The sequence below is a fragment of the Rhipicephalus microplus genome, unplaced genomic scaffold (genome assembly GCF_043290135.1).
Source record: "Rhipicephalus microplus isolate Deutch F79 unplaced genomic scaffold, USDA_Rmic scaffold_168, whole genome shotgun sequence".
Classification (NCBI taxonomy): domain Eukaryota; kingdom Metazoa; phylum Arthropoda; class Arachnida; order Ixodida; family Ixodidae; genus Rhipicephalus; species Rhipicephalus microplus.
The window spans coordinates 392,089-412,403 of record NW_027464739.1 but is presented as its reverse complement, the minus strand read 5'-3'; the positions used below and the strand labels follow the sequence as shown (position 1 = coordinate 412,403).

Genomic DNA, 20,315 nt, shown 5'->3' with positions numbered 1-20,315 from the left:
GCAATTCATTAGCACGTAATTAAAATCCATTCTTTCACACCTCGTACTTAGTTCTGGCCAAAAGCCGGGCAAACAGTAGCAAAGCAATTCCGACGTCCACCCATGCACAACCAGCATTGTGCACCGACAGCGGCAGCGCTGGCTTCACGGCATTGCTTTTATCCCCAGTCCGCTTGAAGTTTCTAGTTTCGCTTACAAACATGTTAAAACTGAAACCTTCTTTTTCCCAGAGGTCGAAGCCACGCGTGCTTGCTTGCATGCGTACTCTCTATGCGCCCATGACGTCACACCAAATGCTTGCCGGCGAACATTATCAGGCATGTCGCGAGAGATGCTACAGCACTTGTTTTAAAAACTGATGCATAGTGTACATGTCCAACTCGAGCACCAAAGTCTGGAAGGAAAAAAAAAAAAAAAAATGATTGTGCAAAATGTGAATACGTCACCCATCCAACATGGCTTCTACGCCGGCTGCCCAAGCAACGCCTCTGCAACGACGCCCACAATCATCGGCAAAAAGGTGAAAAGGTGGTGCCTTTGGCTGCTTCAGCACGCTCAACATATGCCTTGCAAGTTCCGACGTGTCGGAACACCGCACCGAGGTCGACGAAGGTCCTGCCGTGAAAGGCAGACCCGGGAATGCGTGCGAAACGTCTACCGCGTGGGTTGGTTGTGAAGCCGGTGAATGAAGGATCATGTGGCAGAGGGTGACGGAACGTGAGTGTGCGACTTGCCGCTGCGATGTCGTTCAAGCGTTCAACGGGCCGGCAGGTTCTGTCTGTCGTGGTCGAAAACGTCCGAGTTTTGCTGATTCCGAGGGGTAGGAGTGCTATGGTGGCGTGTACGAGGCGCTGGTGCGGCGCTCCGTCGATCGTGCCGGACGGACATGAGGCGGCCGAAGGCGGTCGTCAAGTGGTCGCGGAAATCAGTGGAGAAGTACTCGCCTGCGCTTTTCGTCGAAGACTCGCGACAGACGGTCTTCGGGAGACACGGGTGGTTGCACAAATGCGACCGTGCGTCAACGTGCAGCCATATTCGTGGATTATTTCGCCCCATTACGATAGCTTCGTCACTGCGCTCGCTGGTGTTGCTTGTTTTTGTTGACCTTCACTTGTGGCTCACACCCACTGTGGGGGATTGGCTGGTTTGTTGTTCTGCTTCTTCGACTTCTACATACTCGGCTTAGTGAAGCTGTGAGGAGTGACGAGTGGGTACGGAGGCAAAGCGCGCCCGGGGCGTGATCTCACGCGTCCTGGGGTCCACGTCGCTTCAGGTACGTGCGTGGTGCGTCCGTACGTCTAGTGCGCAATTTCCTTGGAACTTCCAGCAACTGGCAATTCCATTGAGGTGAGCGTGCGAGGATGTTCGTTGTAATTAACGAGAGCCAACGGTGGATGAGCTGGTATGAGATGGTGTTCAGAAATGAAGTGTTTGATCAACAAGGCGATGCCCGCCGTGGTGGTCTGATGGCCGTAAGGTACTCGGCTGCTGACCCGCAGGTGGTGGGATCGAATCCCGGCCGCGGCGGCTGCATTTCCCTGTGCTCAGATTAGGGTGCACGTGAAAGAACCCCAGGTGGTCGAAATTTTCCCATAATCATATGGTGGTTTTGGGACGTCAAACCCCAAAGGTCAGTGGACATAGGAAAAGCACATCGGGGCTTTGCCGCTCCACCGTACAGCAGGTGTGTGCGGAGTGGGTCCTGTGGCGTTCTTTGCGATTTTAATTTGTGATGGGGAATAGTGTAGATGCGTAGACGTGGCGAGAGCACGCGTCTTCAGGTTCAGACGCCGCGTGAAGATGTGAAATAAAAATGCCTTCGCTTGCCACTGCAACTGTAAACAGAAACACCAACCAAACCCCATTTTCTAGAGGCTTTTTTATTTTTCGTTGCGAAACGGGTGAATTCGAAAAGCGGAAATAGCTTGGCACATACATACACACTTCTACACACATACATACATACACATCGCACATGCATACACATCGTATACACACTTCTAGCTTTCCTCCGAAACAGTAATGATAATTTCCTCAATAGTTTTATTAATATGAGTAGGAATGTTAAAAAAAATAAGAAACTTGAGTATGTACGTGTGAACATAACAAAATAAAAGAGACCCTCCATATATGAAATACACACGGAAACATTTATTTTCCCAGAGCAATCGTAAGTGTAAACACAGCTAGCGCACTCCCTGCACGCGAATACCGCGTCAGCCGGGGCGGCGTGCCGCCACCGTCTCGGACACTCGACGCACCCACGCCGTTTACCCCGGTATCATGGGTAAATCCGAACACTCCTTCTATCATTGAATTTATTGTCGAACTCACCCCGCAGGGGGTGAGTGGGCCGATCCCGGAGGTAGTGCAATACCGGGCCAACCCGTGGCGGAGGTGAAGCAAGCTTCAAGCACTCCGCCGCATCACAAAAATAAGTTTAATATCTTGGATCCAAATAGGATCCGTATCAGATATTAAGCTGATAAGAACAGATACTACACTTTGATCTTAGCCAAAAGGCCGAGAAGCGATGCAATTCATTAGCACGTAATTAAAATCCATTCTTTCACACCTCGTACTTAGTTCTGGCCAAAAGCCGGGCAAACAGTAGCAAAGCAATTCCGACGTCCACCCATGCACAACCAGCATTGTGCACCGACAGCGGCAGCGCTGGCTTCACGGCATTGCTTTTATCCCCAGTCCGCTTGAAGTTTCTAGTTTCGCTTACAAACATGTTAAAACTGAAACCTTCTTTTTCCCAGAGGTCGAAGCCACGCGTGCTTGCTTGCATGCGTACTCTCTATGCGCCCATGACGTCACACCAAATGCTTGCCGGCGAACATTATCAGGCATGTCGCGAGAGATGCTACAGCACTTGTTTTAAAAACTGATGCATAGTGTACATGTCCAACTCGAGCACCAAAGTCTGGAAGGAAAAAAAAAAAAAAAATGATTGTGCAAAATGTGAATACGTCACCCATCCAACATGGCTTCTACGCCGGCTGCCCAAGCAACGCCTCTGCAACGACGCCCACAATCATCGGCAAAAAGGTGAAAAGGTGGTGCCTTTGGCTGCTTCAGCACGCTCAACATATGCCTTGCAAGTTCCGACGTGTCGGAACACCGCACCGAGGTCGACGAAGGTCCTGCCGTGAAAGGCAGACCCGGGAATGCGTGCGAAACGTCTACCGCGTGGGTTGGTTGTGAAGCCGGTGAATGAAGGATCATGTGGCAGAGGGTGACGGAACGTGAGTGTGCGACTTGCCGCTGCGATGTCGTTCAAGCGTTCAACGGGCCGGCAGGTTCTGTCTGTCGTGGTCGAAAACGTCCGAGTTTTGCTGATTCCGAGGGGTAGGAGTGCTATGGTGGCGTGTACGAGGCGCTGGTGCGGCGCTCCGTCGATCGTGCCGGACGGACATGAGGCGGCCGAAGGCGGTCGTCAAGTGGTCGCGGAAATCAGTGGAGAAGTACTCGCCTGCGCTTTTCGTCGAAGACTCGCGACAGACGGTCTTCGGGAGACACGGGTGGTTGCACAAATGCGACCGTGCGTCAACGTGCAGCCATATTCGTGGATTATTTCGCCCCATTACGATAGCTTCGTCACTGCGCTCGCTGGTGTTGCTTGTTTTTGTTGACCTTCACTTGTGGCTCACACCCACTGTGGGGGATTGGCTGGTTTGTTGTTCTGCTTCTTCGACTTCTACATACTCGGCTTAGTGAAGCTGTGAGGAGTGACGAGTGGGTACGGAGGCAAAGCGCGCCCGGGGCGTGATCTCACGCGTCCTGGGGTCCACGTCGCTTCAGGTACGTGCGTGGTGCGTCCGTACGTCTAGTGCGCAATTTCCTTGGAACTTCCAGCAACTGGCAATTCCATTGAGGTGAGCGTGCGAGGATGTTCGTTGTAATTAACGAGAGCCAACGGTGGATGAGCTGGTATGAGATGGTGTTCAGAAATGAAGTGTTTGATCAACAAGGCGATGCCCGCCGTGGTGGTCTGATGGCCGTAAGGTACTCGGCTGCTGACCCGCAGGTGGTGGGATCGAATCCCGGCCGCGGCGGCTGCATTTCCCTGTGCTCAGATTAGGGTGCACGTGAAAGAACCCCAGGTGGTCGAAATTTTCCCATAATCATATGGTGGTTTTGGGACGTCAAACCCCAAAGGTCAGTGGACATAGGAAAAGCACATCGGGGCTTTGCCGCTCCACCGTACAGCAGGTGTGTGCGGAGTGGGTCCTGTGGCGTTCTTTGCGATTTTAATTTGTGATGGGGAATAGTGTAGATGCGTAGACGTGGCGAGAGCACGCGTCTTCAGGTTCAGACGCCGCGTGAAGATGTGAAATAAAAATGCCTTCGCTTGCCACTGCAACTGTAAACAGAAACACCAACCAAACCCCATTTTCTAGAGGCTTTTTTATTTTTCGTTGCGAAACGGGTGAATTCGAAAAGCGGAAATAGCTTGGCACATACATACACACTTCTACACACATACATACATACACATCGCACATGCATACACATCGTATACACACTTCTAGCTTTCCTCCGAAACAGTAATGATAATTTCCTCAATAGTTTTATTAATATGAGTAGGAATGTTAAAAAAAATAAGAAACTTGAGTATGTACGTGTGAACATAACAAAATAAAAGAGACCCTCCATATATGAAATACACACGGAAACATTTATTTTCCCAGAGCAATCGTAAGTGTAAACACAGCTAGCGCACTCCCTGCACGCGAATACCGCGTCAGCCGGGGCGGCGTGCCGCCACCGTCTCGGACACTCGACGCACCCACGCCGTTTACCCCGGTATCATGGGTAAATCCGAACACTCCTTCTATCATTGAATTTATTGTCGAACTCACCCCGCAGGGGGTGAGTGGGCCGATCCCGGAGGTAGTGCAATACCGGGCCAACCCGTGGCGGAGGTGAAGCAAGCTTCAAGCACTCCGCCGCATCACAAAAATAAGTTTAATATCTTGGATCCAAATAGGATCCGTATCAGATATTAAGCTGATAAGAACAGAGGTTTTCAAAAATGTTAGGAACATTTCTGACCGAAAAGGAAAAACTTGTTCTCATTTTTTGTTCCTTCAACCAGAAAGGAAGAAGGTGGTGTATCGTGAACTGTGTATAGAGAAGGTGAAAATAGGAAATAGCAGGGGAGAAAAAGTGAAAGGGGCGTGTGTCGTGTAGTATCACCTCTTATTTTTGCGATGTCTTTGGGAGGGTGACTTTGTCAGCACGTGGCCCAGCGAGTGACAGTCACTTTATAGCCACGTGTGCGCAGTACACTTCCCGAGAAGCTGCAATGGTCGCTACACTTTGATCTTAGCCAAAAGGCCGAGAAGCGATGCAATTCATTAGCACGTAATTAAAATCCATTCTTTCACACCTCGTACTTAGTTCTGGCCAAAAGCCGGGCAAACAGTAGCAAAGCAATTCCGACGTCCACCCATGCACAACCAGCATTGTGCACCGACAGCGGCAGCGCTGGCTTCACGGCATTGCTTTTATCCCCAGTCCGCTTGAAGTTTCTAGTTTCGCTTACAAACATGTTAAAACTGAAACCTTCTTTTTCCCAGAGGTCGAAGCCACGCGTGCTTGCTTGCATGCGTACTCTCTATGCGCCCATGACGTCACACCAAATGCTTGCCGGCGAACATTATCAGGCATGTCGCGAGAGATGCTACAGCACTTGTTTTAAAAACTGATGCATAGTGTACATGTCCAACTCGAGCACCAAAGTCTGGAAGGAAAAAAAAAAAAAAAATGATTGTGCAAAATGTGAACACGTCACCCATCCAACATGGCTTCTACGCCGGCTGCCCAAGCAACGCCTCTGCAACGACGCCCACAATCATCGGCAAAAAGGTGAAAAGGTGGTGCCTTTGGCTGCTTCAGCACGCTCAACATATGCCTTGCAAGTTCCGACGTGTCGGAACACCGCACCGAGGTCGACGAAGGTCCTGCCGTGAAAGGCAGACCCGGGAATGCGTGCGAAACGTCTACCGCGTGGGTTGGTTGTGAAGCCGGTGAATGAAGGATCATGTGGCAGAGGGTGACGGAACGTGAGTGTGCGACTTGCCGCTGCGATGTCGTTCAAGCGTTCAACGGGCCGGCAGGTTCTGTCTGTCGTGGTCGAAAACGTCCGAGTTTTGCTGATTCCGAGGGGTAGGAGTGCTATGGTGGCGTGTACGAGGCGCTGGTGCGGCGCTCCGTCGATCGTGCCGGACGGACATGAGGCGGCCGAAGGCGGTCGTCAAGTGGTCGCGGAAATCAGTGGAGAAGTACTCGCCTGCGCTTTTCGTCGAAGACTCGCGACAGACGGTCTTCGGGAGACACGGGTGGTTGCACAAATGCGACCGTGCGTCAACGTGCAGCCATATTCGTGGATTATTTCGCCCCATTACGATAGCTTCGTCACTGCGCTCGCTGGTGTTGCTTGTTTTTGTTGACCTTCACTTGTGGCTCACACCCACTGTGGGGGATTGGCTGGTTTGTTGTTCTGCTTCTTCGACTTCTACATACTCGGCTTAGTGAAGCTGTGAGGAGTGACGAGTGGGTACGGAGGCAAAGCGCGCCCGGGGCGTGATCTCACGCGTCCTGGGGTCCACGTCGCTTCAGGTACGTGCGTGGTGCGTCCGTACGTCTAGTGCGCAATTTCCTTGGAACTTCCAGCAACTGGCAATTCCATTGAGGTGAGCGTGCGAGGATGTTCGTTGTAATTAACGAGAGCCAACGGTGGATGAGCTGGTATGAGATGGTGTTCAGAAATGAAGTGTTTGATCAACAAGGCGATGCCCGCCGTGGTGGTCTGATGGCCGTAAGGTACTCGGCTGCTGACCCGCAGGTGGTGGGATCGAATCCCGGCCGCGGCGGCTGCATTTCCCTGTGCTCAGATTAGGGTGCACGTGAAAGAACCCCAGGTGGTCGAAATTTTCCCATAATCATATGGTGGTTTTGGGACGTCAAACCCCAAAGGTCAGTGGACATAGGAAAAGCACATCGGGGCTTTGCCGCTCCACCGTACAGCAGGTGTGTGCGGAGTGGGTCCTGTGGCGTTCTTTGCGATTTTAATTTGTGATGGGGAATAGTGTAGATGCGTAGACGTGGCGAGAGCACGCGTCTTCAGGTTCAGACGCCGCGTGAAGATGTGAAATAAAAATGCCTTCGCTTGCCACTGCAACTGTAAACAGAAACACCAACCAAACCCCATTTTCTAGAGGCTTTTTTATTTTTCGTTGCGAAACGGGTGAATTCGAAAAGCGGAAATAGCTTGGCACATACATACACACTTCTACACACATACATACATACACATCGCACATGCATACACATCGTATACACACTTCTAGCTTTCCTCCGAAACAGTAATGATAATTTCCTCAATAGTTTTATTAATATGAGTAGGAATGTTAAAAAAAATAAGAAACTTGAGTATGTACGTGTGAACATAACAAAATAAAAGAGACCCTCCATATATGAAATACACACGGAAACATTTATTTTCCCAGAGCAATCGTAAGTGTAAACACAGCTAGCGCACTCCCTGCACGCGAATACCGCGTCAGCCGGGGCGGCGTGCCGCCACCGTCTCGGACACTCGACGCACCCACGCCGTTTACCCCGGTATCATGGGTAAATCCGAACACTCCTTCTATCATTGAATTTATTGTCGAACTCACCCCGCAGGGGGTGAGTGGGCCGATCCCGGAGGTAGTGCAATACCGGGCCAACCCGTGGCGGAGGTGAAGCAAGCTTCAAGCACTCCGCCGCATCACAAAAATAAGTTTAATATCTTGGATCCAAATAGGATCCGTATCAGATATTAAGCTGATAAGAACAGATACTACACTTTGATCTTAGCCAAAAGGCCGAGAAGCGATGCAATTCATTAGCACGTAATTAAAATCCATTCTTTCACACCTCGTACTTAGTTCTGGCCAAAAGCCGGGCAAACAGTAGCAAAGCAATTCCGACGTCCACCCATGCACAACCAGCATTGTGCACCGACAGCGGCAGCGCTGGCTTCACGGCATTGCTTTTATCCCCAGTCCGCTTGAAGTTTCTAGTTTCGCTTACAAACATGTTAAAACTGAAACCTTCTTTTTCCCAGAGGTCGAAGCCACGCGTGCTTGCTTGCATGCGTACTCTCTATGCGCCCATGACGTCACACCAAATGCTTGCCGGCGAACATTATCAGGCATGTCGCGAGAGATGCTACAGCACTTGTTTTAAAAACTGATGCATAGTGTACATGTCCAACTCGAGCACCAAAGTCTGGAAGGAAAAAAAAAAAAAAAATGATTGTGCAAAATGTGAATACGTCACCCATCCAACATGGCTTCTACGCCGGCTGCCCAAGCAACGCCTCTGCAACGACGCCCACAATCATCGGCAAAAAGGTGAAAAGGTGGTGCCTTTGGCTGCTTCAGCACGCTCAACATATGCCTTGCAAGTTCCGACGTGTCGGAACACCGCACCGAGGTCGACGAAGGTCCTGCCGTGAAAGGCAGACCCGGGAATGCGTGCGAAACGTCTACCGCGTGGGTTGGTTGTGAAGCCGGTGAATGAAGGATCATGTGGCAGAGGGTGACGGAACGTGAGTGTGCGACTTGCCGCTGCGATGTCGTTCAAGCGTTCAACGGGCCGGCAGGTTCTGTCTGTCGTGGTCGAAAACGTCCGAGTTTTGCTGATTCCGAGGGGTAGGAGTGCTATGGTGGCGTGTACGAGGCGCTGGTGCGGCGCTCCGTCGATCGTGCCGGACGGACATGAGGCGGCCGAAGGCGGTCGTCAAGTGGTCGCGGAAATCAGTGGAGAAGTACTCGCCTGCGCTTTTCGTCGAAGACTCGCGACAGACGGTCTTCGGGAGACACGGGTGGTTGCACAAATGCGACCGTGCGTCAACGTGCAGCCATATTCGTGGATTATTTCGCCCCATTACGATAGCTTCGTCACTGCGCTCGCTGGTGTTGCTTGTTTTTGTTGACCTTCACTTGTGGCTCACACCCACTGTGGGGGATTGGCTGGTTTGTTGTTCTGCTTCTTCGACTTCTACATACTCGGCTTAGTGAAGCTGTGAGGAGTGACGAGTGGGTACGGAGGCAAAGCGCGCCCGGGGCGTGATCTCACGCGTCCTGGGGTCCACGTCGCTTCAGGTACGTGCGTGGTGCGTCCGTACGTCTAGTGCGCAATTTCCTTGGAACTTCCAGCAACTGGCAATTCCATTGAGGTGAGCGTGCGAGGATGTTCGTTGTAATTAACGAGAGCCAACGGTGGATGAGCTGGTATGAGATGGTGTTCAGAAATGAAGTGTTTGATCAACAAGGCGATGCCCGCCGTGGTGGTCTGATGGCCGTAAGGTACTCGGCTGCTGACCCGCAGGTGGTGGGATCGAATCCCGGCCGCGGCGGCTGCATTTCCCTGTGCTCAGATTAGGGTGCACGTGAAAGAACCCCAGGTGGTCGAAATTTTCCCATAATCATATGGTGGTTTTGGGACGTCAAACCCCAAAGGTCAGTGGACATAGGAAAAGCACATCGGGGCTTTGCCGCTCCACCGTACAGCAGGTGTGTGCGGAGTGGGTCCTGTGGCGTTCTTTGCGATTTTAATTTGTGATGGGGAATAGTGTAGATGCGTAGACGTGGCGAGAGCACGCGTCTTCAGGTTCAGACGCCGCGTGAAGATGTGAAATAAAAATGCCTTCGCTTGCCACTGCAACTGTAAACAGAAACACCAACCAAACCCCATTTTCTAGAGGCTTTTTTATTTTTCGTTGCGAAACGGGTGAATTCGAAAAGCGGAAATAGCTTGGCACATACATACACACTTCTACACACATACATACATACACATCGCACATGCATACACATCGTATACACACTTCTAGCTTTCCTCCGAAACAGTAATGATAATTTCCTCAATAGTTTTATTAATATGAGTAGAAATGTTAAAAAAAATAAGAAACTTGAGTATGTACGTGTGAACATAACAAAATAAAAGAGACCCTCCATATATGAAATACACACGGAAACATTTATTTTCCCAGAGCAATCGTAAGTGTAAACACAGCTAGCGCACTCCCTGCACGCGAATACCGCGTCAGCCGGGGCGGCGTGCCGCCACCGTCTCGGACACTCGACGCACCCACGCCGTTTACCCCGGTATCATGGGTAAATCCGAACACTCCTTCTATCATTGAATTTATTGTCGAACTCACCCCGCAGGGGGTGAGTGGGCCGATCCCGGAGGTAGTGCAATACCGGGCCAACCCGTGGCGGAGGTGAAGCAAGCTTCAAGCACTCCGCCGCATCACAAAAATAAGTTTAATATCTTGGATCCAAATAGGATCCGTATCAGATATTAAGCTGATAAGAACAGATACTACACTTTGATCTTAGCCAAAAGGCCGAGAAGCGATGCAATTCATTAGCACGTAATTAAAATCCATTCTTTCACACCTCGTACTTAGTTCTGGCCAAAAGCCGGGCAAACAGTAGCAAAGCAATTCCGACGTCCACCCATGCACAACCAGCATTGTGCACCGACAGCGGCAGCGCTGGCTTCACGGCATTGCTTTTATCCCCAGTCCGCTTGAAGTTTCTAGTTTCGCTTACAAACATGTTAAAACTGAAACCTTCTTTTTCCCAGAGGTCGAAGCCACGCGTGCTTGCTTGCATGCGTACTCTCTATGCGCCCATGACGTCACACCAAATGCTTGCCGGCGAACATTATCAGGCATGTCGCGAGAGATGCTACAGCACTTGTTTTAAAAACTGATGCATAGTGTACATGTCCAACTCGAGCACCAAAGTCTGGAAGGAAAAAAAAAAAAAAAATGATTGTGCAAAATGTGAATACGTCACCCATCCAACATGGCTTCTACGCCGGCTGCCCAAGCAACGCCTCTGCAACGACGCCCACAATCATCGGCAAAAAGGTGAAAAGGTGGTGCCTTTGGCTGCTTCAGCACGCTCAACATATGCCTTGCAAGTTCCGACGTGTCGGAACACCGCACCGAGGTCGACGAAGGTCCTGCCGTGAAAGGCAGACCCGGGAATGCGTGCGAAACGTCTACCGCGTGGGTTGGTTGTGAAGCCGGTGAATGAAGGATCATGTGGCAGAGGGTGACGGAACGTGAGTGTGCGACTTGCCGCTGCGATGTCGTTCAAGCGTTCAACGGGCCGGCAGGTTCTGTCTGTCGTGGTCGAAAACGTCCGAGTTTTGCTGATTCCGAGGGGTAGGAGTGCTATGGTGGCGTGTACGAGGCGCTGGTGCGGCGCTCCGTCGATCGTGCCGGACGGACATGAGGCGGCCGAAGGCGGTCGTCAAGTGGTCGCGGAAATCAGTGGAGAAGTACTCGCCTGCGCTTTTCGTCGAAGACTCGCGACAGACGGTCTTCGGGAGACACGGGTGGTTGCACAAATGCGACCGTGCGTCAACGTGCAGCCATATTCGTGGATTATTTCGCCCCATTACGATAGCTTCGTCACTGCGCTCGCTGGTGTTGCTTGTTTTTGTTGACCTTCACTTGTGGCTCACACCCACTGTGGGGGATTGGCTGGTTTGTTGTTCTGCTTCTTCGACTTCTACATACTCGGCTTAGTGAAGCTGTGAGGAGTGACGAGTGGGTACGGAGGCAAAGCGCGCCCGGGGCGTGATCTCACGCGTCCTGGGGTCCACGTCGCTTCAGGTACGTGCGTGGTGCGTCCGTACGTCTAGTGCGCAATTTCCTTGGAACTTCCAGCAACTGGCAATTCCATTGAGGTGAGCGTGCGAGGATGTTCGTTGTAATTAACGAGAGCCAACGGTGGATGAGCTGGTATGAGATGGTGTTCAGAAATGAAGTGTTTGATCAACAAGGCGATGCCCGCCGTGGTGGTCTGATGGCCGTAAGGTACTCGGCTGCTGACCCGCAGGTGGTGGGATCGAATCCCGGCCGCGGCGGCTGCATTTCCCTGTGCTCAGATTAGGGTGCACGTGAAAGAACCCCAGGTGGTCGAAATTTTCCCATAATCATATGGTGGTTTTGGGACGTCAAACCCCAAAGGTCAGTGGACATAGGAAAAGCACATCGGGGCTTTGCCGCTCCACCGTACAGCAGGTGTGTGCGGAGTGGGTCCTGTGGCGTTCTTTGCGATTTTAATTTGTGATGGGGAATAGTGTAGATGCGTAGACGTGGCGAGAGCACGCGTCTTCAGGTTCAGACGCCGCGTGAAGATGTGAAATAAAAATGCCTTCGCTTGCCACTGCAACTGTAAACAGAAACACCAACCAAACCCCATTTTCTAGAGGCTTTTTTATTTTTCGTTGCGAAACGGGTGAATTCGAAAAGCGGAAATAGCTTGGCACATACATACACACTTCTACACACATACATACATACACATCGCACATGCATACACATCGTATACACACTTCTAGCTTTCCTCCGAAACAGTAATGATAATTTCCTCAATAGTTTTATTAATATGAGTAGGAATGTTAAAAAAAATAAGAAACTTGAGTATGTACGTGTGAACATAACAAAATAAAAGAGACCCTCCATATATGAAATACACACGGAAACATTTATTTTCCCAGAGCAATCGTAAGTGTAAACACAGCTAGCGCACTCCCTGCACGCGAATACCGCGTCAGCCGGGGCGGCGTGCCGCCACCGTCTCGGACACTCGACGCACCCACGCCGTTTACCCCGGTATCATGGGTAAATCCGAACACTCCTTCTATCATTGAATTTATTGTCGAACTCACCCCGCAGGGGGTGAGTGGGCCGATCCCGGAGGTAGTGCAATACCGGGCCAACCCGTGGCGGAGGTGAAGCAAGCTTCAAGCACTCCGCCGCATCACAAAAATAAGTTTAATATCTTGGATCCAAATAGGATCCGTATCAGATATTAAGCTGATAAGAACAGATACTACATCAAAGAGAAGTTTATTCACTTCCAACTGAGTAAACAATCACATCATTATACGTACACAATACGCAGCCATATTTTGGCCGGATACAGTTCAAAAGGGGCGTAAATAAATACACATTCATTGACGTAAGAGACAAAACGCTTGATGAACTATATACACTATGTACAAACTTGCTATGCGCACATGCTTCTGTACGCCTGAATAAGCACTACACACACCACATATATACATGAATGGAACACACTAAGATATTTACATATTTACAGCGTTGCTTTCCCTTAGCTCTTGTAACAAAGAATTGAGGAAGAAAAGGAGGGGGGGGGGGGGTTAATGGCTTATCAGGGGGGCGTGAAGCTTGCCCTCTCTTACAAAAAAGAATTTGGTATGCCAGCGTCGGAGGAAGCACTCCTCGCCGCTGGCCTCGAGTTCGCCCGATAGGTGAGCCCATAACAGCCGCCTTATGCGCGAGACGGTCGGGAACGCGGCTCGCACAGGCTTCCTGCGCGCCTCTGCTAATGAGCGCCTTTGCCAGATAGCCAGCAATGTGTAAACAAGCACCAGTTGGGCAAAGGCACCCTTGTTGCGCTTGTGGTAAGGAGGGGGCCGGATACCAAAGGAATGGGCTACCATCCGCCACACGGGTTTCACCGAGATACACTGAAAAAGCGCGTGATCCTGCGTTTCCACTGCGCGGCAGTTAGGGCAGCGTGCATCTGGGACAATTCCAAATTTGTTGAGGCGTTCTCTGGTGGGGAGCACAGCCCAGGCCTTTTTCACCAGAAAGTCGTGTGCATCACGGGGGGTGCCGCAGCGAAGCGAGTTCAGTTCGCGCCTCGCGCGCTCAGCGCGTTTCCGGTCCGAGTCGCTCAACTGTTCCAGCGTGATAGCTTCGACGATGCGCGCTGGCGGGTCCTCGTCCACGTCGCCGTCAGGCACTTCTTTTTGCAACATGCGCCACGTCGCAGATGCCGTTTTATAGAAGGGCGCAGGCTCCTCCGCAAAGGGTCCGGTGTGACGGCCTGCATCCAACCAGTCATGCCTCACTCCGCTCCAGTACAGTAGTAAGTTGCGACCCAAGTAATCGCTCGCGCGCACGAGCATGCGGGCGGTTTTCAGGGCCAGGACCCTACTTACGGTCAGAACATGCGGGAGACCGAGACCCCCTTCAGACGTTGCCAGTTGCAGCATGTTTTGTTTCACCGGTGGCGGTTTCCCGTCCCACATGTATGCGTTTATGAGCTTAGACAGCTGGCTTACTGCTCTTGCGGGCATCACCGCCACTCGGCTCGCATGCGAGGCTAGGGCGCAAATGCTTGTCTTGACCGCTACGGCTTTCTCTCTAAGCGTCAGGCCTCGCAGGTCTGCGCGCTCTGACACTTGTTCAGCCCTTTCGAGGACTCGGGACCACGTCGAGGCCGCAACTCCTTCACAGGAAAAGTATATACCAAGGACCTTCACTGTGCTCACCGCCTCGTAGTTGCCGATCGCGTGCGCCGGGAAATGGCCGAATAGGAGTGCCTTGCACTTTCCCTCGTTCAACTGCGCTCCTGATGCGAGGGCGTAGGATGCAAAGACCTGGCGAAAACGGTCGAGGCTACTAGGGTCCCTGACAAAAAGGGAGATGTCGTCGGCGTACGCGAGCACTTTCAAGTCCGCTGATCCTGTGAGGGGGAGGCCTCGGATGTGCGCATCGCTGGCAAGAGACGAGAGTAGCGGCTCTATCGAGAGTACAAAGAGGGTCGGGCCGAGTGGGCACCCCTGCCTTATCCCTCTTGTGTATTGGAAGGTAGCTGTCGTGGAGCTACACTTTGATCTTAGCCAAAAGGCCGAGAAGCGATGCAATTCATTAGCACGTAATTAAAATCCATTCTTTCACACCTCGTACTTAGTTCTGGCCAAAAGCCGGGCAAACAGTAGCAAAGCAATTCCGACGTCCACCCATGCACAACCAGCATTGTGCACCGACAGCGGCAGCGCTGGCTTCACGGCATTGCTTTTATCCCCAGTCCGCTTGAAGTTTCTAGTTTCGCTTACAAACATGTTAAAACTGAAACCTTCTTTTTCCCAGAGGTCGAAGCCACGCGTGCTTGCTTGCATGCGTACTCTCTATGCGCCCATGACGTCACACCAAATGCTTGCCGGCGAACATTATCAGGCATGTCGCGAGAGATGCTACAGCACTTGTTTTAAAAACTGATGCATAGTGTACATGTCCAACTCGAGCACCAAAGTCTGGAAGGAAAAAAAAAAAAAAAAATGATTGTGCAAAATGTGAATACGTCACCCATCCAACATGGCTTCTACGCCGGCTGCCCAAGCAACGCCTCTGCAACGACGCCCACAATCATCGGCAAAAAGGTGAAAAGGTGGTGCCTTTGGCTGCTTCAGCACGCTCAACATATGCCTTGCAAGTTCCGACGTGTCGGAACACCGCACCGAGGTCGACGAAGGTCCTGCCGTGAAAGGCAGACCCGGGAATGCGTGCGAAACGTCTACCGCGTGGGTTGGTTGTGAAGCCGGTGAATGAAGGATCATGTGGCAGAGGGTGACGGAACGTGAGTGTGCGACTTGCCGCTGCGATGTCGTTCAAGCGTTCAACGGGCCGGCAGGTTCTGTCTGTCGTGGTCGAAAACGTCCGAGTTTTGCTGATTCCGAGGGGTAGGAGTGCTATGGTGGCGTGTACGAGGCGCTGGTGCGGCGCTCCGTCGATCGTGCCGGACGGACATGAGGCGGCCGAAGGCGGTCGTCAAGTGGTCGCGGAAATCAGTGGAGAAGTACTCGCCTGCGCTTTTCGTCGAAGACTCGCGACAGACGGTCTTCGGGAGACACGGGTGGTTGCACAAATGCGACCGTGCGTCAACGTGCAGCCATATTCGTGGATTATTTCGCCCCATTACGATAGCTTCGTCACTGCGCTCGCTGGTGTTGCTTGTTTTTGTTGACCTTCACTTGTGGCTCACACCCACTGTGGGGGATTGGCTGGTTTGTTGTTCTGCTTCTTCGACTTCTACATACTCGGCTTAGTGAAGCTGTGAGGAGTGACGAGTGGGTACGGAGGCAAAGCGCGCCCGGGGCGTGATCTCACGCGTCCTGGGGTCCACGTCGCTTCAGGTACGTGCGTGGTGCGTCCGTACGTCTAGTGCGCAATTTCCTTGGAACTTCCAGCAACTGGCAATTCCATTGAGGTGAGCGTGCGAGGATGTTCGTTGTAATTAACGAGAGCCAACGGTGGATGAGCTGGTATGAGATGGTGTTCAGAAATGAAGTGTTTGATCAACAAGGCGATGCCCGCCGTGGTGGTCTGATGGCCGTAAGGTACTCGGCTGCTGACCCGCAGGTGGTGGGATCGAATCCCGGCCGCGGCGGCTGCATTTCCCTGTGCTCAGATTAGGGTGCACGTGAAAGAACCCCAGGTGGTCGAAATTTTCCCATAATCATATGGTGGTTTTGGGACGTCAAACCCCAAAGGTCAGTGGACATAGGAAAAGCACATCGGGGCTTTGCCGCTCCACCGTACAGCAGGTGTGTGCGGAGTGGGTCCTGTGGCGTTCTTTGCGATTTTAATTTGTGATGGGGAATAGTGTAGATGCGTAGACGTGGCGAGAGCACGCGTCTTCAGGTTCAGACGCCGCGTGAAGATGTGAAATAAAAATGCCTTCGCTTGCCACTGCAACTGTAAACAGAAACACCAACCAAACCCCATTTTCTAGAGGCTTTTTTATTTTTCGTTGCGAAACGGGTGAATTCGAAAAGCGGAAATAGCTTGGCACATACATACACACTTCTACACACATACATACATACACATCGCACATGCATACACATCGTATACACACTTCTAGCTTTCCTCCGAAACAGTAATGATAATTTCCTCAATAGTTTTATTAATATGAGTAGGAATGTTAAAAAAAATAAGAAACTTGAGTATGTACGTGTGAACATAACAAAATAAAAGAGACCCTCCATATATGAAATACACACGGAAACATTTATTTTCCCAGAGCAATCGTAAGTGTAAACACAGCTAGCGCACTCCCTGCACGCGAATACCGCGTCAGCCGGGGCGGCGTGCCGCCACCGTCTCGGACACTCGACGCACCCACGCCGTTTACCCCGGTATCATGGGTAAATCCGAACACTCCTTCTATCATTGAATTTATTGTCGAACTCACCCCGCAGGGGGTGAGTGGGCCGATCCCGGAGGTAGTGCAATACCGGGCCAACCCGTGGCGGAGGTGAAGCAAGCTTCAAGCACTCCGCCGCATCACAAAAATAAGTTTAATATCTTGGATCCAAATAGGATCCGTATCAGATATTAAGCTGATAAGAACAGAGTGAGGTTGTCAAAAGAGGCAGCACACAAGAGAGGAAGTAGAAGTCTCGGCCTTGCTGGCCCGATCAAAGGCCGCCCGGACCTCCGGGACCACCGGGCCTGACCAAGGGTGCGGCGCCCTACCGGCTGCCCCAGCGTCCACCCTTTCTCACCAAAGGGCTTGGCCAGTCGCCATGGCTTAGAGCCATGGTGGAGCTGCATTGGAGCAGGCCGGCAGAGCAGGGGCTGGGCTGCACGTCCACCCAGGGCCGGGGTACCCTGGGCTTAGTCGGGAAGGCCGCCTTGGGCGACCACCCGCCAGCTAAGCAAGCGACCCCAGAGCTTATAGCTCAATACAGCGGTGATAGCGGGGTGAGCCTTTTGCCCACCGCGGAGCGTCACTCCCCTGCTGCCGCACCCCGAAGAGAGGCCGCAAGTGGATCCCGCAGGCATAACACCTTCGCGGGTCCAAAGACCCCAGACAGTCCTGCTGGAGAGGCCAGGCGGTCAGGGGTGGGTTCAGACCCACGCCCTGACCTCAGGACAGGGGAAGAACGTATAAGTTGCGGTGCAACTGCCCAGTCAGCTCCCGAAGGAACCCGGTTTGGATGCACCGCAAGCGTAAGAAGGAAGCGGGAAAAGAGAAGCGAGAGGAGAAAGAAAAAAAAAGAGTGAAAAGGGTTGTCCCCCCTCAAGGGGGGGCATCCAACCCCGGCCCAAAGGCCAAAAATGTAGTCCCGAGAGGTAGGACTACACTTTGATCTTAGCCAAAAGGCCGAGAATACTACACTTTGATCTTAGCCAAAAGGCCGAGAAGCGATGCAATTCATTAGCACGTAATTAAAATCCATTCTTTCACACCTCGTACTTAGTTCTGGCCAAAAGCCGGGCAAACAGTAGCAAAGCAATTCCGACGTCCACCCATGCACAACCAGCATTGTGCACCGACAGCGGCAGCGCTGGCTTCACGGCATTGCTTTTATCCCCAGTCCGCTTGAAGTTTCTAGTTTCGCTTACAAACATGTTAAAACTGAAACCTTCTTTTTCCCAGAGGTCGAAGCCACGCGTGCTTGCTTGCATGCGTACTCTCTATGCGCCCATGACGTCACACCAAATGCTTGCCGGCGAACATTATCAGGCATGTCGCGAGAGATGCTACAGCACTTGTTTTAAAAACTGATGCATAGTGTACATGTCCAACTCGAGCACCAAAGTCTGGAAGGAAAAAAAAAAAAAAATGATTGTGCAAAATGTGAATACGTCACCCATCCAACATGGCTTCTACGCCGGCTGCCCAAGCAACGCCTCTGCAACGACGCCCACAATCATCGGCAAAAAGGTGAAAAGGTGGTGCCTTTGGCTGCTTCAGCACGCTCAACATATGCCTTGCAAGTTCCGACGTGTCGGAACACCGCACCGAGGTCGACGAAGGTCCTGCCGTGAAAGGCAGACCCGGGAATGCGTGCGAAACGTCTACCGCGTGGGTTGGTTGTGAAGCCGGTGAATGAAGGATCATGTGGCAGAGGGTGACGGAACGTGAGTGTGCGACTTGCCGCTGCGATGTCGTTCAAGCGTTCAACGGGCCGGCAGGTTCTGTCTGTCGTGGTCGAAAACGTCCGAGTTTTGCTGATTCCGAGGGGTAGGAGTGCTATGGTGGCGTGTACGAGGCGCTGGTGCGGCGCTCCGTCGATCGTGCCGGACGGACATGAGGCGGCCGAAGGCGGTCGTCAAGTGGTCGCGGAAATCAGTGGAGAAGTACTCGCCTGCGCTTTTCGTCGAAGACTCGCGACAGACGGTCTTCGGGAGACACGGGTGGTTGCACAAATGCGACCGTGCGTCAACGTGCAGCCATATTCGTGGATTATTTCGCCCCATTACGATAGCTTCGTCACTGCGCTCGCTGGTGTTGCTTGTTTTTGTTGACCTTCACTTGTGGCTCACACCCACTGTGGGGGATTGGCTGGTTTGTTGTTCTGCTTCTTCGACTTCTACATACTCGGCTTAGTGAAGCTGTGAGGAGTGACGAGTGGGTACGGAGGCAAAGCGCGCCCGGGGCGTGATCTCACGCGTCCTGGGGTCCACGTCGCTTCAGGTACGTGCGTGGTGCGTCCGTACGTCTAGTGCGCAATTTCCTTGGAACTTCCAGCAACTGGCAATTCCATTGAGGTGAGCGTGCGAGGATGTTCGTTGTAATTAACGAGAGCCAACGGTGGATGAGCTGGTATGAGATGGTGTTCAGAAATGAAGTGTTTGATCAACAAGGCGATGCCCGCCGTGGTGGTCTGATGGCCGTAAGGTACTCGGCTGCTGACCCGCAGGTGGTGGGATCGAATCCCGGCCGCGGCGGCTGCATTTCCCTGTGCTCAGATTAGGGTGCACGTGAAAGAACCCCAGGTGGTCGAAATTTTCCCATAATCATATGGTGGTTTTGGGACGTCAAACCCCAAAGGTCAGTGGACATAGGAAAAGCACATCGGGGCTTTGCCGCTCCACCGTACAGCAGGTGTGTGCGGAGTGGGTCCTGTGGCGTTCTTTGCGATTTTAATTTGTGATGGGGAATAGTGTAGATGCGTAGACGTGGCGAGAGCACGCGTCTTCAGGTTCAGACGCCGCGTGAAGATGTGAAATAAAAATGCCTTCGCTTGCCACTGCAACTGTAAACAGAAACACCAACCAAACCCCATTTTCTAGAGGCTTTTTTATTTTTCGTTGCGAAACGGGTGAATTCGAAAAGCGGAAATAGCTTGGCACATACATACACACTTCTACACACATACATACATACACATCGCACATGCATACACATCGTATACACACTTCTAGCTTTCCTCCGAAACAGTAATGATAATTTCCTCAATAGTTTTATTAATATGAGTAGGAATGTTAAAAAAAATAAGAAACTTGAGTATGTACGTGTGAACATAACAAAATAAAAGAGACCCTCCATATATGAAATACACACGGAAACATTTATTTTCCCAGAGCAATCGTAAGTGTAAACACAGCTAGCGCACTCCCTGCACGCGAATACCGCGTCAGCCGGGGCGGCGTGCCGCCACCGTCTCGGACACTCGAC

General features: G+C 51.8%; 3 non-coding genes and 4 pseudogenes across 3 annotated transcripts; all 7 read right to left on the bottom strand.

Annotated features, from left to right (window-relative positions):
* Positions 1-2,343: 2,343 nt before the first annotated feature.
* LOC142791451 (U2 spliceosomal RNA) lies at positions 2,344-2,535 on the bottom strand. Its single transcript, XR_012890232.1, has one exon. It is a non-coding gene; the product is annotated as a U2 spliceosomal RNA (small nuclear RNA).
* Positions 2,536-4,877: 2,342 nt separating this feature from the next.
* LOC142791483 (U2 spliceosomal RNA) lies at positions 4,878-5,056 on the bottom strand (annotated as a pseudogene).
* Positions 5,057-7,700: 2,644 nt separating this feature from the next.
* Positions 7,701-7,892, bottom strand: LOC142791450 (U2 spliceosomal RNA). Its single transcript, XR_012890231.1, has one exon. It is a non-coding gene; the product is annotated as a U2 spliceosomal RNA (small nuclear RNA).
* Positions 7,893-10,234: 2,342 nt separating this feature from the next.
* LOC142791449 (U2 spliceosomal RNA) lies at positions 10,235-10,426 on the bottom strand. Its single transcript, XR_012890230.1, has one exon. It is a non-coding gene; the product is annotated as a U2 spliceosomal RNA (small nuclear RNA).
* Positions 10,427-12,768: 2,342 nt separating this feature from the next.
* On the bottom strand, positions 12,769-12,943 carry LOC142791468 (U2 spliceosomal RNA; annotated as a pseudogene).
* A 4,165-nt stretch (positions 12,944-17,108) lies between these two features.
* On the bottom strand, positions 17,109-17,283 carry LOC142791495 (U2 spliceosomal RNA; annotated as a pseudogene).
* A 604-nt stretch (positions 17,284-17,887) lies between these two features.
* LOC142791501 (U2 spliceosomal RNA) lies at positions 17,888-18,060 on the bottom strand (annotated as a pseudogene).
* Positions 18,061-20,315: the final 2,255 nt, after the last annotated feature.